Source organism: Mytilus galloprovincialis, chromosome 13 (genome assembly GCF_965363235.1).
Source record: "Mytilus galloprovincialis chromosome 13, xbMytGall1.hap1.1, whole genome shotgun sequence".
NCBI classification, from domain to species: domain Eukaryota; kingdom Metazoa; phylum Mollusca; class Bivalvia; order Mytilida; family Mytilidae; genus Mytilus; species Mytilus galloprovincialis.
Genome location: NC_134850.1, coordinates 6,089,133 through 6,106,897, shown reverse-complemented (window position 1 = coordinate 6,106,897; position 17,765 = coordinate 6,089,133).

Here is a 17,765-nt window from a genome sequence, read left to right as displayed (position 1 = left end):
CAAGTTTATGGCAGACAACTAGACATCGTATCAACAAGTTTATGTCAGACAACTAGATATCGTATCAACAAGTTTATGTCAGACAACTAGATATCGTATCAACAAGTTTATGTCAGACAACTAGACATCGTATCAACAAGTTTATGTCAGACAACTAGATATCGTATCAACAAGTTTATGTCAGACAACTAGATATCGTATCAACAAGTTTATGTCAGACAACTAGATATCGTCAAAACAAGTTTATGGCAGACAACTAAATATCGTCAAAACAAGTTTATGGCAGACAACTAGACATCGTATCAACAAGTTTATGTCAGACAACTAGATATCGTCAAAACAAATTTATGTCAGACAACTAGATATCGTCAAAACAAGTTTATGTCAGACAACTAGACATCGTATCAACAAGTTTATGTCAGACAACTAGATATCGTCAAAACAAGTTTATGGCAGACAACTAAATATCGTCAAAACAAGTTTATGGCAGACAACTAGACATCGTATCAACAAGTTTATGTCAGACAACTAGATATCGTCAAAACAAATTTATGTCAGACAACTAGATATCGTCAAAACAAGTTTATGTCAGACAACTAGACATCGTATCAACAAGTTTATGTCAGACAACTAGATATCGTCAAAACAAGTTTATGGCAGACAACTAAATATCGTCAAAACAAGTTTATGGCAGACAACTAAATATCGTCAAAACAAGTTTATGTCAGACAACTAGATATCGTAAGAAATAAAGATAGTAAGACAACAAGATACGGCCATACTAGTGAATGTTAGACAAATAGATCTCGTCAAAACAAGTGAATGTCACACAAATAGATGTCGTCACTACAACTTACACAAGCATTTAAAATATCAATGTTGGTAACTTTTACTTGGTTGAAATTTAAAAAAAGGACAAATAACCACCTTACTTTGGCTCATTTTATGATTTGGTCACGCAAATAAAAACCAACTAATTAACCTTCACACAGTTTTATTGGGTGACGGAAATAACAACCAAATATGATTGGACCACGAAAATAACAACCAAATATGATTGGATCACGAAAATAACAACAAAATATGATTGGGTCACCGAATTACAACAAAACATGATTGGGTCACGGAAATAACAACCAAATATGATTGGGTCACGGAAATAACAACCAAATATGATTGGGTCACGGAAATAACAACCAACTAGCTCACCTTTATACAATAATTTAACTAAAAGAAAATGAATATGGTCGAATTTTGAAAACAAATTTAGGGCACGAAAATCCGTGACATTTTTTAATAGAAAAAAAAGATTTAATTTTAAGCAAAGCCGATGTGAGAAAACACTTAAACATTTTCAGAGTTAATTTCACTAGCTTGGTGATGACGAATGGGTTAAATATTAAAACATCAACTATACTCTGAATTCGCAAGTACAAGAGGCCATCTGAGAGAGGGCTGATGAGGGGGGTGGTCTCATCACGATTCACGAGTTGATTTTTTTGTCAATCACGATTCACGAAAAACGGATCACGATAGCGAAAATGCGCAGATCACGAAGAACGAAAATAACCCGTCTGGCCCCTCATCTGAAGAAGACAAAATAATAGATTTTATTGATCAATGAAACTAACCAAAAATAAAATGAAATTGTTTAGGAACTTCCTTGAAGTATCCAGGGACTTTCTATACTAACTATAGAAAGTCCCTGAAGTATCTAATTATACACAAGAGGTTTTTATTTGTCAACCGCAATTACATATTATGTAGGTATCAAAACAGATTTCTCAAATTGTAAACATAAATATATGTTGTCCCATAATAATGCTCCATGACATGTTTGACTAAAAGATTATGACTATGTGTAATATAATTGCCTTGTGGATGTATATTAAATAATGTAAAAGTGTTGCTTCGTCGAAAACAACACGATCATTTTGACTTTATATGGAAAAAAACTGGACAAAATATTATGGTCATACATCTTATTACGTCACAGTTTCGACAAGTGCAATGCATTTCACAGCAGCTGTGCTTTGTAGGCTATCAATCACTTTAAGTCAATCATAACATTATTTCGATCAGATCAATGACTCTCCACGGGAGAAATACAATCTTATTTAAGTATAGCTGCGGTATGTTTATTCATAACTGAAATCTAATTTGATTTTTCTTTCAATCGTTTATGATTGACCTTTTCCGATTGTATAATATTATAAATAAAATTCAGAATGGAAATGAGGGATATGTCAAAGAGACAACATCCCGAAAACAGACAGTATCTACAATGAACCTTTCAAGTATTGACTTCTATTTTTTTAAAATCAACTTTGCGTTGCGGAGTTATTGTCGTATGTTGTTTTTAATTAATCCAATATTGGTCGAAAGTCTGTTACTACATGTAGTAGTTGCTCTTGGATGTTCTGGGAGATAAATAATGTATCTGTTTGTTTTGTTGATAGAAGTTATATCGGATAAATACAACTGTGATAGCATTTCAATTGCAATCTACAAGTAAATAAATGAATACAGCTTCAAATATTATAATATTTTTTTATACTGCCTATTTGTTGTTCCAAGGGGACAAGCAAATATGAACTGATAGAAAACACTAACTCACTATACTATTAGACTATAATATACTGTTTTTTTCTCCTTAGCCACTGAAATTCCTACAGTAAATTTCTTTACAGACTTCAATATGTTCAAATTTGGATTCAAAAACATTACTTGATCTTTCAACACGTTACAATGTTTAATCATTTACATGTCAGGTTGTCGGGACTTGGCGTCACATATGAACATTAGTTTTCTATATAGATTAGATGTTCGATTGATTTGATAAAATGAAAATATATACACTTTTGTCAATAATGTATCGGTATATTCCAACTAACGCCAACGTGAAATCATTTAAATGACGTTAGTGTTATTTAAATAGTGAACAGTGGCAAACATTTCATTATCATTTAGGAGAACAAATTAAAAAAAAATGAAATAAACAAGACTGTGTAAAGTTGGCTAACTTGGACGTTTTATGGACACTATACTGACAGAGAAAAAACAGGATTTCCGTTCAAAGCCGTCTCACACTTGCATTGAAGTAACACGTTGGGTTTGTTACCCTGTGTTGAAAACTTACTGGGAATTTGACATGAAGAAAAGCAATAAAAGCCCTGTTTCCTTACTTCTTTGTTTTTGTTTACTTTGCTGTGAATGAACATCTATATCATTTATCTTGAAATACAGGGCACAAACCTGTCTCTTATTTGACTTACATGTAGAAATTGACTTTGAGATGAAGAGCAGCAAAAAAAGCATTGTGTTATAATAAAATATAAAATAGAGAATAAAGCAAAAAAAGCCTTTTGTGTTTTAATAGAATATAAAATAGAGAATAAAGGGGTGCTAAATATAAAGAACAAGAATGTGTCCATAGTACACGGATACCCCACTCGCGCTATCATTTTCTATGTTTCAGTGGACCATTAAATTTAGGTAAAAAATAAATTAGAAAGATCATATCAACGGGAACATGTGAACTGAGTTTCAAGTTGATTGGACTTCAACTTCATCCAAAACTACTTTGATCACAATCTTTAACCTGAAGCGGGACAGACAGATGGTCTGATGAACGGACGCACATACCAGGAAACATAATGCCCCTCTAATATCGTATGTGTGGCATATTAACTGCAAAAGGTAAATAATTTGGTAGAAATATACTGATTAAAGACAAGAACAATGTCCAGAAAACAGCTATCAAGAAGTAAAAGAAGAGCCATCACGGTTAAAGACAAGAACAATGTCCAGAATACAGCTATCAAGAAGTAAAAGAAGAGCCATCACGGTTAAAGACAAGAACAATGTCCAGAATACAGCTATCAAAAAGTAAAAGAAGAGCCATCACGGTTAAAGACAAGAACAATGTCCAGAATACAGCTATCAAGAAGTAAAAGAAGAGCCATCACGGTTAAAGACAAGAACAATGTCCAGAATACAGCTATCAAGAAGTAAAAGAAGAGCCATCACGGTTAAAGACAAGAACAATGTCCAGAATACAGCTATCAAGAAGTAAAAGAAGAGCCATCACGGTTAAAGACAAGAACAATGTCCAGAATACAGCTATCAAGAAGTAAAAGAAGAGCCATCACGGTTAAAGACAAGAACAATGTCCAGAATACAGCTATCAAGAAGTAAAAGAAGAGCCATCACGGTTAAAGACAAGAACAATGTCCAGAATACAGCTATCAAGAAGTAAAAGAAGAGCCATCACGGTTAAAGACAAGAACAATGTCCAGAATACAGCTATCAAGAAGTAAAAGAAGAGCCATCACGGTTAAAGACAAGAACAATGTCCAGAATACAGCTATCAAGAAGTAAAAGAAGAGCCATCACGGTTAAAGACAAGAACAATGTCCAGAATACAGCTATCAAGAAGTAAAAGAAGAGCCATCACGGTTAAAGACAAGAACAATGTCCAGAATACAGCTATCAAGAAGTAAAAGAAGAGCCATCACGGTTAAAGACAAGAACAATGTCCAGAATACAGCTATCAAGAAGTAAAAGAAGAGCCATCACGGTTAAAGACAAGAACAATGTCCAGAATACAGCTATCAAGAAGTAAAAGAAGAACCATCACGGTTAAAGACAAGAACAATGTCCAGAATACAGCTATCAAGAAGTAAAAGAAGAGCCATCACGGTTAAAGACAAGAACAATGTCCAGAATACAGCTATCAAGAAGTAAAAGAAGAGCCATCACGGTTAAAGACAAGAACAATGTCCAGAAAACAGCTATCAAGAAGTAAAAGAAGAGCCATCACGGTTAAAGACAAGAACAATGTCCAGAATACAGCTATCAAGAAGTAAAAGAAGAGCCATCACGGTTAAAGACAAGAACAATGTCCAGAATACAGCTATCAAGAAGTAAAAGAAGAGCCATCACGGTTAAAGACAAGAACAATGTCCAGAATACAGCTATCAAGAAGTAAAAGAAGAGCCATCACGGTTAAAGACAAGAACAATGTCCAGAATACAGCTATCAAGAAGTAAAAGAAGAGCCATCACGGTTAAAGACAAGAACAATGTCCAGAATACAGCTATCAAGAAGTAAAAGAAGAGCCATCACGATTAAAGACAAGAACAATGTCCAGAATACAGCTATCAAGAAGTAAAAGAAGAGCCATCACGGTTAAAGACAAGAACAATGTCCAGAATACAGCTATCAAGAAGTAAAAAAAGAGCCATCACGGTTAAAGACAAGAACAATGTCCAGAATACAGCTATCAAGAAGTAAAAGAAGAGCCATCACGATTAAAGACAAGATCAATGTCCAGAATACAGCTATCAAGAAGTAAAAAGCCATCACGATTAAAGACAAGAACAATGTCCAGAATACAGCTATCAAGAAGTAAAAGAAGAGCCATCACGGTTAAAGACAAGAACAATGTCCAGAATACAGCTATCAAGAAGTAAAAGAAGAGCCATCACGGTTAAAGACAAGAACAATGTCCAGAATACAGCTATCAAGAAGTAAAAGAAGAACCATCACGGTTAAAGACAAGAACAATGTCCAGAATACAGCTATCAAGAAGTAAAAGAAGAGCCATCACGATTAAAGACAAGAACAATGTCCAGAATACAGCTATCAAGAAGTAAAAGAAGAGCCATCACGGTTAAAGACAAGAACAATGTCCAGAATACAGCTATCAAGAAGTAAAAGAAGAGCCATCACGGTTAAAGACAAGAACAATGTCCAGAAAACAGCTATCAAGAAGTAAAAGAAGAACCATCACGGTTAAAGACAAGAACAATGTCCAGAATACAGCTATCAAGAAGTAAAAGAAGAGCCATCGCGGTTAAAGACAAGAACAATGTCCAGAATACAGCTATCAAGAAGTAAAAGAAGAACCATCACGGTTAAAGATGAAGAATAACGAGCGAAAAATTACAGCAGATTCCATTGAGTGTGTAGGTAATATCTTTGGTTAGCTTGCTTATTTGTTGAACCGTGAAGTCATTAGTAGGTCAGGTATACTACCCTCCTTTCAAAGTAGCATGGTCCAACAGACAGATAGATTAGTTATCTATCAGACTTGTCTATTCTTAGTGTAGGGTAGTATACCTGACCTAATAATGACTTCACGGTTCAATTAACAAGCAAGCTAACTATATTACCTTTAGCTACACACTCAATACACCTAATCGCTATTTATTCCATTCCGGATAAGTTCTAAAATTACACAACTTTTTCATCCAGTTGAAGCTATCTGGGACCCTGTTTAAACAATGCACCATGCATGATACTTTTTAATGAGACCTGTGTTAACTACCGTAAACACTTCAAACAAAATATTTTTTTACTCTAATTTTAATTTCGAAAAAAGTGGATCATACTATATCAAAGTTTCTTGATGATCACTTTCTAAAGTTTTTTCTCCCTCAGCTCACTACTGATGACCTCCATTTTTCGGCCAGTGACCCAAAACAGGAAGTTGTATAAATGACTGTTTTTCCCGGAATGGACTAAATAGCGATAAGGTGTATGGAATCCGCTGTAAAGAATACACACATGAAGGACCTCCATACATACCCTCTTCTATGGCAGAGTAAATGTGACTTTATTTTGAACCAATCTTATTATTACAAGGTCTTTGCCATTTCCAAGGTTATTGACTTGTAACATGATGCGTGTATGAGTTATCTAGAGAAAATTAATTGTTTCAATTAGAATGTAACAAACCTTTATATGTTGATGTCAAACTACTGAAGTATTAGTCAAATATCTAACATGTTTTTATAACCTTTTAATGAGTTAACTTGGCAGAAAAACGATTTCTACACCATTACCTTTATACAGTCATTTACAATGGGTGATTTCGCTTCAGTAGGATTTAGCCCTTAGCTGTTCAATTCACGCACTTTCTATTTATTATGTGTTTAGAAGATAATCAAAATCAAAGTGCAATTTATAAAGCTAAAACTGTCTAATTGAGAGATTTTAATTTCGATTAGACCACCATTAATAGACGTTTATATTGTTTTAGTCTCGTGCAGGTCTAAACCAATGATTTACGTCGTGTTCCGCTGGCAATAAATGCTGTTATGTTGGTAATTAGCTGCATGTTGTTAAAACGACAAAAGAAGTGATTATCAAAGTGCAATTGCAAGTACAAAATTTAAAAAAGGTATTGTTAGTCAATCCATTGTTATATATTTACAATTGTGCACTTTTAAGAAAAACTTCAAACCACAAAAATGTATTCTACCTTTATAATGATATTTTTTGACAAGTTTCTGTCGCATTTTGTAACGATGAAAGTAAACACAAAACATATTAGATATTGTCATACAAAAATGTTCCAGATGAAAACGAAACGACAGTAGTACACGCATAAATTAAAAAGTCGAATAACAAAAGTTGTGATTTTTTTTAATATTAGAGCAGTTTTTTTAACAAATCTCACTACAGTAAGATCGGAAAATAGAAATACCAATATTTGACAATTATATAAAAATAAACTTTGAAACTCTGGTACCGCTAAAACGCATATGTGATCCATCTTCTACAATAACATTACAATAAAACAATCCTTACAAAACATAGTCAATATCAATCTTTAATAGAGATCAGAAGTCATATGTATACCTGTTTAACCGATCAGTAAATATCAAATACTTTGGATTCATTTATTTTCGTGGATACCAACTTTTGTGGATTGAGAAATACTTGTACTTTGTGGATATTTGAATTTGTGAATTTGTCAAAGTTTGTATGTAAGCCTTTAGAAAATATGTACTTCGTTGAACAATTATATTCGTTGTTTTCCTATTCCCTCGAAATTTGGACTCCCACGAATAAAAATGAAAGTACTTGTATTTGAATCCCGTTAGATATCAAACTTGCCTTTCACGATTTTGCCTGATTTGTATACCTTCACAGTGACCTGAATTTATACCAACAAATGAGTAAAATTAGGCTGGAAAAGTTAAATGTATGCCAAAATGAAGACATACCGGCTACACCAGACACCAAAGGATACACGTTCAATCAGTTTAATTGAGGTCTGGAGCTGGCATGTCAGTAACTGCTAGAAGTCCTTTGTGAATGTATGTATATCATTGTCATTTTGCTTAGTTTCTTCTGTTTCCTATTCTGACATCGGACTCGGACTTTTTTAAACTGAGTTTTTTCTGTGCGTATTGTTGTGGGTTTTTTTTTAATTCTACATTGGCTAGAGATATAGGGGGAGGATTGAGATCTCACAAAACATCTTTAACCCCGACGCATGTTTGCGCTAGTCCCAAGTTTGGAGCCTCTGGCCTTTGTTAGTCTTGTATTTTTTTGAATTTAAGTTCATTTATATATTTCGGAGTCTAGTGTGACGTTCATTTTCACTTAACTAACTAGTACACATTTTTGTTTAGGGGCCAGCTGAAGCCCGCCTCCGGGTCCTGGATTTTCTCGCTGTGTTGAAGACCCGTTGGTGGCACTTGGCTGTTTTCTGTCTCTTTGACACATTCCCCATTTCCATTCTCAATTTTGTTTACGTTAGTTGTTACTTTTTAGTCGGTTTTATTTTTTCGAAGGAAAATCTGGTTATTTGAAGGGTGAAATATGGGAGCGACCTCCTCGGCAGTTCCAGATCCGCTCCGCTTGCAACTCTAAAATTGATGTATTAAAGGTGTCACGGTAGTATTTCCTGGTCCATAGGGATAATGATAGCCTCTTTAGAATTTTCACCACTTTCTAACACTGCCCAAGAACAAGCATACACAATTGACTGAAGTACTTTCATTATAATTTTCAGAAATAAATTTGAATATGTATGATGACCGTTTACTCTTTCTGCTACCTTTTTTAAACCTAGGACCATTAGTGCCTTTTATCCTAGGTCTTTAATCATGCAGTGAATACAATTTTTGTTTTCTTTTTTTTCAAAAGTTCATTTTCACCAGTGTATTTTCTACACCTGATTCATCTGTCAGCATTGGAAATATGTATAGTAGATACTGTACTTTTGTCCAATCACAGTGTTCAGATACATTGAATTGACTAAAGAGCAACCTAAATTCCGGATTGTTAATACTACCGTGCCACCTAAATGAAAATAGTTTTGGAACGGAATCGGTCAATGTACGGAGTTTGGTATGGTGGACGTACGGGCGGACAGTTGCCTACACTTTCCGTGCAATAACTTATGAACAGTTAAACCAATGCTTTTCAAATGTAAATATGATGTTACTAATGACAAAATGGGGTTCACGTTCGAAATAGACGATTTTCGTTCATACCTTTCAGAAGTTTTGGTCCTAAGAGGCTTGATAGATTGGAAAATAACACTGTGCTTTATGTCTTTTCCGTGCAATATTTTATGAACTGTTCAATCACAGCTTTCCAAATTTTAACTATGCTGTTACTGATGACAAAATGAAGGCCAATTTTGATATTGACAATTTCCACTTCTACCGTTTAAGACTTATGGCCATTGATAGATTGGAAATTGGCACTTTGTTGTCGTTTATGTGCATTATATAATGAACCGTTGCAACCCATGCGTTTAGAATTTTAACTTTGTAGTTACCGATGATATAATTCAGGTCAAGTTGGATATTGACTATTTCAATTTTACCGTTCAGGACATGTGATTCTTGGTAGATTGGAAAACTGGCAAGCCTGAAAAAAGTATAACAACAAATTCCGAACTCCACGGAAAATTCAAAGCGGAAATTCCCTTAACAATTGGCAAAATCAAACGAATGGAAAACAGCTGTCATATTCCTGAAAGCACCATACATTAGAATACATCTATTTCATTCGTACTAGTAATATATCTGCCGCCTATATTTCCCTAAATTTGTGTTGTCCTGCTTGGTACAAAATTCGAAATAACATGTTGTCAAGTTGAGTTGACAACATATCACGGTTGCTTTTTATTTAAAAAAAAAAAACACAATATATTATAAGTTATCTTGGTGTAATCAGGGGTGTACAGAATTTTACACCGTTGTTGAAAATGCATACACCCTGAGGCGCAGCCGAATGGGTGTATGAATTTTCAACAACGGTGTAAAATTCCGCACACCCCTGATTACACCAAGATAACGAATTTATTTCTTATAAACAATTCCCATACGCCATTCCTCGGTATAATCTGCTACTCTCCTTGGAATCGGCCGAGTTGAGACGAATGAAACAATTCCTTTACTACTTTACTATTTTTAAACCGGGATATAAAATTGAAAAATGCCTATGGAAATTTCAGTGTAACAATTTTTTGCTGTAAATTGTTGGGGTTTTTTTTAAGAGGGGGGGGGGGGGTTCAGAAAAAAAATTGTTCTTTTGAATTTTCGGGAATTTTCTTTTTTTTCAAATTTTTCAAATTTTTATCCTCAAATTTATTAAGTTTTGATTTTTTTTATATTTTTTGATTTTTTTTTGATTTTTTTTTTTTTACATTTGGTTTGGTTTTTTTTATCCCGGGGTAAACAAGGGTGGGGTGTTATTTACACCGGGGTAATTAACCAATCAGATTGCAGTATTTTTGCTGCATAAGAAATAAAATTGTTTACATCTTAGCGGGGGAAAACGTATTTTATAACTTCCCTTATACTGTCCTATATACGTTATTCTTTCACCTATTTTTACTCATTTATTACGTAAAGGATATAAGCCGATAATAGCTAGTCCATTCTGTAAAATATTGGACAGGTTTGCGGCCTCAGACCTGTTCATTATTTTACAGAATTAACTGTTACAAGCTTATATCTTACTTAAAACACTGTTTAACTAGTCAAAGAAGGTGAAAAGAGCAAACAAATACAACCTTTTGTTAAGATTTATTTTCATCAAGTGTGTAAATTATAGCAATGAATTTTAACAGAATTATGATCCAAATATTACACGGCCGACACTCGGCTAACCGAGAGTTTGGTCGGTTAATCTATATTGAGTATGCGGCTATATCGGCGGTTGGTCTGTTAATCGGGTTGGTTATACGTCTGTTAAGAGTAAAACTCACAATCTAATGTTAAACTCTGTTAAATATACAGATTTTTGCCATATTATGAGAACCACATCAAAAAAAAAAAAGAAAAGTGTCTGACAAAATGATATCTATCATAGAACATTTTCCACCAGTAAAAAAAATGCATAGCCTGCGCAGTTTTAAGTAAAACGAAAAGGCGTCTCGCAAGTATGTGGTTTTTATGCTTGTACGCATAGCAATATTTTGGATAAAAGGCTAAAAAACATTTTTATATATGATTTAAAGGACACAAAATAGTACTTTGGTTCTAAAAAAATAATTGTCATTGATAAATATTTCATAATTATTATATAAATTGAGTAATACCACATTTTAATGAATATTAGGGGAATACAGTCTGTTAATGGGTTGGACAATTTAAATCGTGTCAGTTAAGAGTTATTTAGCCACGACAATAGTCTTACTACCTTTAGTTCATATTTTCACATTGAAAATATGAGATGTCCTTGTGACGAAAAAATTACAATACGGTGCAACAGTATCCTTATAGAAAGAGAACTTTTATTTTAATTTTATTTCTTTGCATTTCATTGAAGGGTGTGTCACTTCAATATAGCGTTATATGGACTGATTGGCCGCTCGAATTCGCACGAATTTATTATTTACGCCAAGTTATCAATCAGCCTTATTTTTTTTTTTGTCTGTTCAAAGTCTGTAACATCTATGAATCTGTCATGTGTTGCAATACAGCTGGTTAAATTCCATGCGTTTTCTTTGAAATACTAAGGCTTTTCTACCTCAGGAATAGATTACCTTATGCCGGCGTCACACATTGGCGTATAGACCGGCGTCCACCAAACGTAGAGAAAAATTGACAAAGTCGGTATACGTTAGTTGCATGCCATAGGAACGCTTAGCAATCGTTCAAAGCGCGTTGCATAAGTTTGTAGTACGTCGAAATACAAAGGTAAAATTGAGAAAGGAAATGGGGAATGTTTCAAAGCAACAACAACCCGACCATAGAGCAGACCAAGGCAACCAATGGGTCTTCAATGTAGAGAGAAACTCCCGCACCCGTAGGCGTCCTTCAGCTGGCCCCTTAAAAAATATGTATACTAGATCACACAGGACTAACAAAGGCCAGGGGCTCCTGACTTGGGACAGGCGCAAAATTGCGGCGGGGATAAACATGTTTATGAGATATCAACCCTCCCCCTATTCCTCTAGCCAATGAAGGAAAGTAAATACGCTTGATGAACGCTACAATCCCAGGAAATTTGTATGCAGCATAAAAAAACATACAACATACGCCAACATACGTTTCTAGTACGCCAAATACACGCTTAAAGCTCGTTTTGCACACGTTACAAATATGATTGACAGGTTAAATGCATCCAAAATTACTAGCGTTTTGGCAGTGTAAATGATTTTGAACACGCCAGTGCTATACGCTGATGTGTGACGCCGGTATTAGCTGTCTCAATGCTTTTCAACTTCGTATTTTATTTGGCCTTTTAAACATTTTTTTCGTCACTGATGAGTTTTTCGTAGACGAAACGCGTGTCTGGCGTAAATATAAGGCGTAAATATAAAATTTCAATCCTGGTATCTATGAGGAGTTTATTTCCGGTATGTATTGTCTTTTGAAATTAATATTACTTTGATATTACACTTTTTGAAACCATTTCTATCAATTTTCAGATTCCATTGTCTAAACTTATGTTTTATTGTTCATGTGTTGTTTCCATATATTCTAGCCACTAATCTTGAGTCTATCCTTTTATTCAGATAACACCCCATATAGCAATTAAATTATGCTTGTAATGTCATTCATAACTCTTAACAGACCAATTAACAGACCGAGTTTTATACATCCGACCCATTAACAGACCACATTTTTATCAAAAATTGATTTATGTCACCAAAATACAGTTTTTCGTGTAGATTTTTTACATATTGATGTTAATATGGTAAACAAACATAATGCCTGTCTTTTTTCGATGTTCAAAATATTGCATGCAAGTAAACTCAACCAACTTGTCATTTTTGTGTACATTTTGTGTGTGTAAAATGTGTATAAATTTACTGATGAGTAACTCGCCTTTTCATTTTATAGATCGTTTATTGAAGCTAGAAAAAAAATAATTACACCACTGGATTCAGTACTCCAAATCGTTTTGTCAGTCATGAATAGTTTTTATGATATAAATATAATTAAAAAGTTATACAATGAAACATACTGACCTTGCAATGCTTTTCTCGATAACACCTGATTAACAGACTTTAGCCAACCCGATTAACAGACCAACCGCCGATATAGCCGCATACTCAATATAGATTAACCGACCAAACTCTCGGTTAGCCGAGTGTCGGCCGTGTATTATATCTTTTACCTGCAAAAATGAATAAATATAGTTATCAAATCTAAATTCATCGCCATGAAATATTCGGAGATCAAGAAATCGATCAGACGTATTCACCTACTATATACATGGAAACAAAATATTTGATTCACAATTTTTCCGTATGACGAAGGCCCCCTTTTTTCTTCCTCGTTTCCAGAAATTAAACTTGACTCGGCGGTTGTCTTGCAAGATATAGTTATTGTTTACCCTAAGCAGACAACCTAAATCCCCTTTTCACCGGTTTTTCTGCAAGGTTCGTGTCGCTCATTTCATTTTTTAGTCTTTTAGCGTATTGCTGTTCTTTTTGGTGTTTTGTTTTTCATGTTACCGAAACATATTTTCTGTCCCTTGATTTCCCTTTACAAACAACGCCTTCTTTTTTTTCTTTCAAAACAAAGCATGTAAGTGTACATACCCTTGTGTTTGTGATTAAGGTATAATTATTGCATTCAATCAATTTTACTTTTGAGATCTAAAGTGTTTGAAACTGTTCATAAATACATTGAAAAGAAACAAATGAAGTTCGTATTTTGACGTTATATATAGTAACACTACCTTTATTAGTAACTCCCCTTTTTCAATCAATTCAATGCAGGAAAGGGTTTTATGTTCAAATTCATATGCCATAATTACAAACTGTCTAAAAACTTATAATATTTAACAAACATATGATTAAATCTAGCACCTACGTTTATATTTAATTTCAAGAGACTACACACTTTAAAAAAAGGGGGAAAAAACTATCACTACGAACAAAGTGCGAATCAGACACACGAATGATTTCTTTAACTTGCGGTAACGTGTTCCGTTTTTCTGATCCTTATATTCATCGTCGTTGATAAGCGAAGTTTTGAATTATATTCCTATGTACAGGCAATAATATCAGATTTTTAAAACAAAAACTTGAAAATCAACGCCGACACCTCAAAAGTATAAAAAAAAAACTGTTGTAGCTCCTATTTCATGAAGCAAAATCTCGATTTTGCAATCAGTACACAGGTTGAGTTTTAGGTTGTTAATCAAATTCTTAATTTGCTATTTTGCCAAAAAGAAAAATCTGGGACTTGCACATCAACACTTGGTAAAACACATCTACATCAGATGAATGATTTCTCCTAATTAAGATAATAAGGTTATTTCTTTGTGGTCCTCGTATTGCGGCATCATCTATCAAGTGTTAGAGGCTTTATTTTTCATATTGTAGCCGAAACTGATGTTAGGGAGAATGAGAGTAAGGTAGCATTACACAGTTAGAAAAAAACCCACAAATTGACACTCATAATTGTTATCCAACCTCTTTCCCTTGCTTTCTAACAAATAAGGCTTACTGTCTGTATTATGTATGTGCATATGTATGGAATCAGCATCTTCCAAAGATTTGATTTCCAATAGTTAAAATGGTGAAATATAACCTCTTTTTGGTGTAACCATGGCAACAACCTGCAATTATTTGATACAACATATCACAAAAAGGGAGGTGAAATTGTCACAAAAGTCCCCAAAATTGTGTTCTAAAGTAGAATTTAAATCCATTAGAGTGATATCTTTTCTGAAACCATTGACATTTATCTATCAAGAGGTCCAAAACAATCATATGCATTTCACCTCGTTTTTCCATAAAATTGAATTGAAAAGTTCGACGGTCAAATATTTCTTGAAAAACACTAAAATGATATCTGGACCTCTGGGCGGTACGGATGTTCATATAATATATATAAGAAGATGTGGTATGAGTGCCAATGAGACAACTTTCCATCCAAGTCACAATTTGTAAAAGTAAACCATTATATGTCAAAGTACGGTCTTCAACACGGAGCCTAGGTTCACACCGAACAGCAAGCTATAAAGAGCCCCAAAAATAACTAGTGTAAAACCCTTCAAACGGGAAAACCAACGGTCTAATCTATATAAAAAACGAGAAACAAGACACCACATCAACAAACGAAAACTACTGATCATCAGATTCCTGACTTAGGACAGGTGCAAACAAATGCAGCGGATTTAAACGTTTTAATAGGTACCAACCTTCACCCTTATCTGGAATAATAGTGTAACATCACAACATAGAAGGACACACTATAAAATATCAATTGAAATGGCTTAACTCATATTTACACAAGTGAAAATACACTGATCGAATAAATTTGATCTATGACACAATGTAAATACAAATTCAATAAAATAAGGGGTTATATGTTAAACAATTTCAGAAAAACAACCATAACCTTAAACAAAATGCCGCCAAATACAAATGTACACAGGTAAATGAAAATAATTTTGTTGTAAGGTATACAGTATAAATGGAGAACAGAAATGTTTTTTACAAAATTATTTTTTGTTCATAGTACGAGAACAGAAGTGAAAATTTATAGTCATACCAAACACTTATCAAAGCTGGTATATATTAAAAATAGAGATACGAGATATAACCCTAAATAAGTAAACATTAAATAACAAAAAAAGCATTACAAATTGTATCAACAGGTCAAATTAACAAGATTTGAGAGTACTCGCAGTTACTAAAAGCTAGTTAAAAGCCAAAAACTATTAATAATAAAAAATCATGCATCAGAGACTAAAATCAACTAATACACACCCCAGGGATTAGGTATTTTAACGTCATGAACAGTCGAAGAAATGACTTGTGAAATGCCAAAAATAAAAATATATAAACCCACTTTGAAGGTTATATTATTCTTCAGCTATCTAAAAATCCATTTTATTGCACAAAAACTTTCATATTTAAAAAACTCCCCAAAATGCGAACTAAACTCCACACTGTATATTGCTATCTAACACAGATGTCAATTTTTATACCCAAAAGACGGACAAAAATCTTGTGCAAAATGAAATACCTAAAATTACCAAAATCAAAACTTACGACGAGCATTGTCAACCAAATTGGTGCTAAAGGAGACAACCCAAAACATGAGAAAAATACTATTGACGCTGGCAGTGTTAAAATTAATTTAAAAGTGGTTTTTCAAGAAACCGTCTTGATGAGTGACGAAATAATTGTATTGGAAGGTGGCCTTAATGAAGAAAAAATTGTGCAATTGTTATTTGTTGTTTAGTTGAATTTTTTTCAAAATAAAGAAACAAATTGTGTGAATTGATGGATTTATTTCAGTCCTTGATCTATCATTTACCCGTAAGAATCAATTATGCTACCTCCAGCTGTCCAATACTTTTAAGAAAGAGCAGGATAATTCTTTAAAATATTGGACAGTTAAAGGTAACATAATGGTTTAAACGATAGTCCAAACACTGAAATAAAGAATGGGTACAACAATAGAATGACGTCACAACAATGTTTTAACGGTGACTGTTATATATCTTTAGCACATATATCAAAATTTATTTTTCGTAAACTAAATTATAATTTCTGTTTTTCTCCGATTTTTATGTCTTTTGCAATATACCTTTATTATAAATTTACAATCCTGTTAAACATTTCCATCCAATGACTGAAAGTTTTTCTCGAGCCGGTTAAAGAGAAATAACCCATACACATAATATAATATATTCACAATTTTATTGTACGATTAGTTACATAGTGTCCTAGTGACAGTAAACGATATATATGGGGTCAGTAAATTCCATATGGAGTGAGAGCGAAGCCCCAACCTCATATGGAATTTACTGACTCCATATATGGGCCTTTTTCAAAAAATGTGGATTTTCTTGTACAATCAATATTTCTAAAAAAAAGTGTAAATATTTTTATCCAATTTTTAGATACACCATTTAGTTTTTGGTGTGTGTAACAAGTTCCAGCAAATTCAATATGAAATTTAGCTACAGAAATTGCTTCCAGTGGGTTTCAAAGGCTCCAAAAACCCCAAAATTGCTTGTACGAAATTGAAAAACTAGTCTTTTTTAAATGCTGGTTTTAATACCCAGCGGAAATTTTTATTTTTATTTTGTTATTATAAATATATAGGTATGACTGCAGGTATGTATACACAAATACAGGGAATTATTAGATTTTATTAGCATTTTTTTTTACTTTTCATTTCGTACTTAAAAAAATGTCAACTACATAACACAAATGAAATAATGTTGCCAATAAACAACTGATTATATCCCTTGTAACTAAAGAAGTGCTCTCTACTTACTCTTCATCCTCTGATGACGTGCTTAAGGGCATACGATACAGTTTTGAACCTGTATTTACAAGTTGATGAAAATTTGCATATAGGCTATTTTCTACCTGATTAAATCAAATATGTAATTAAGAAATAATTCATGGAAGCCATAGATTTGTTGGAAATTTACACATGGCCTGGGCCGTGATATTCGAATTTTATCCTGAGCATTAGCGAGGGATAAAATTAACGAATATCACGGCCCAGGCCATGTGTAAATTTACA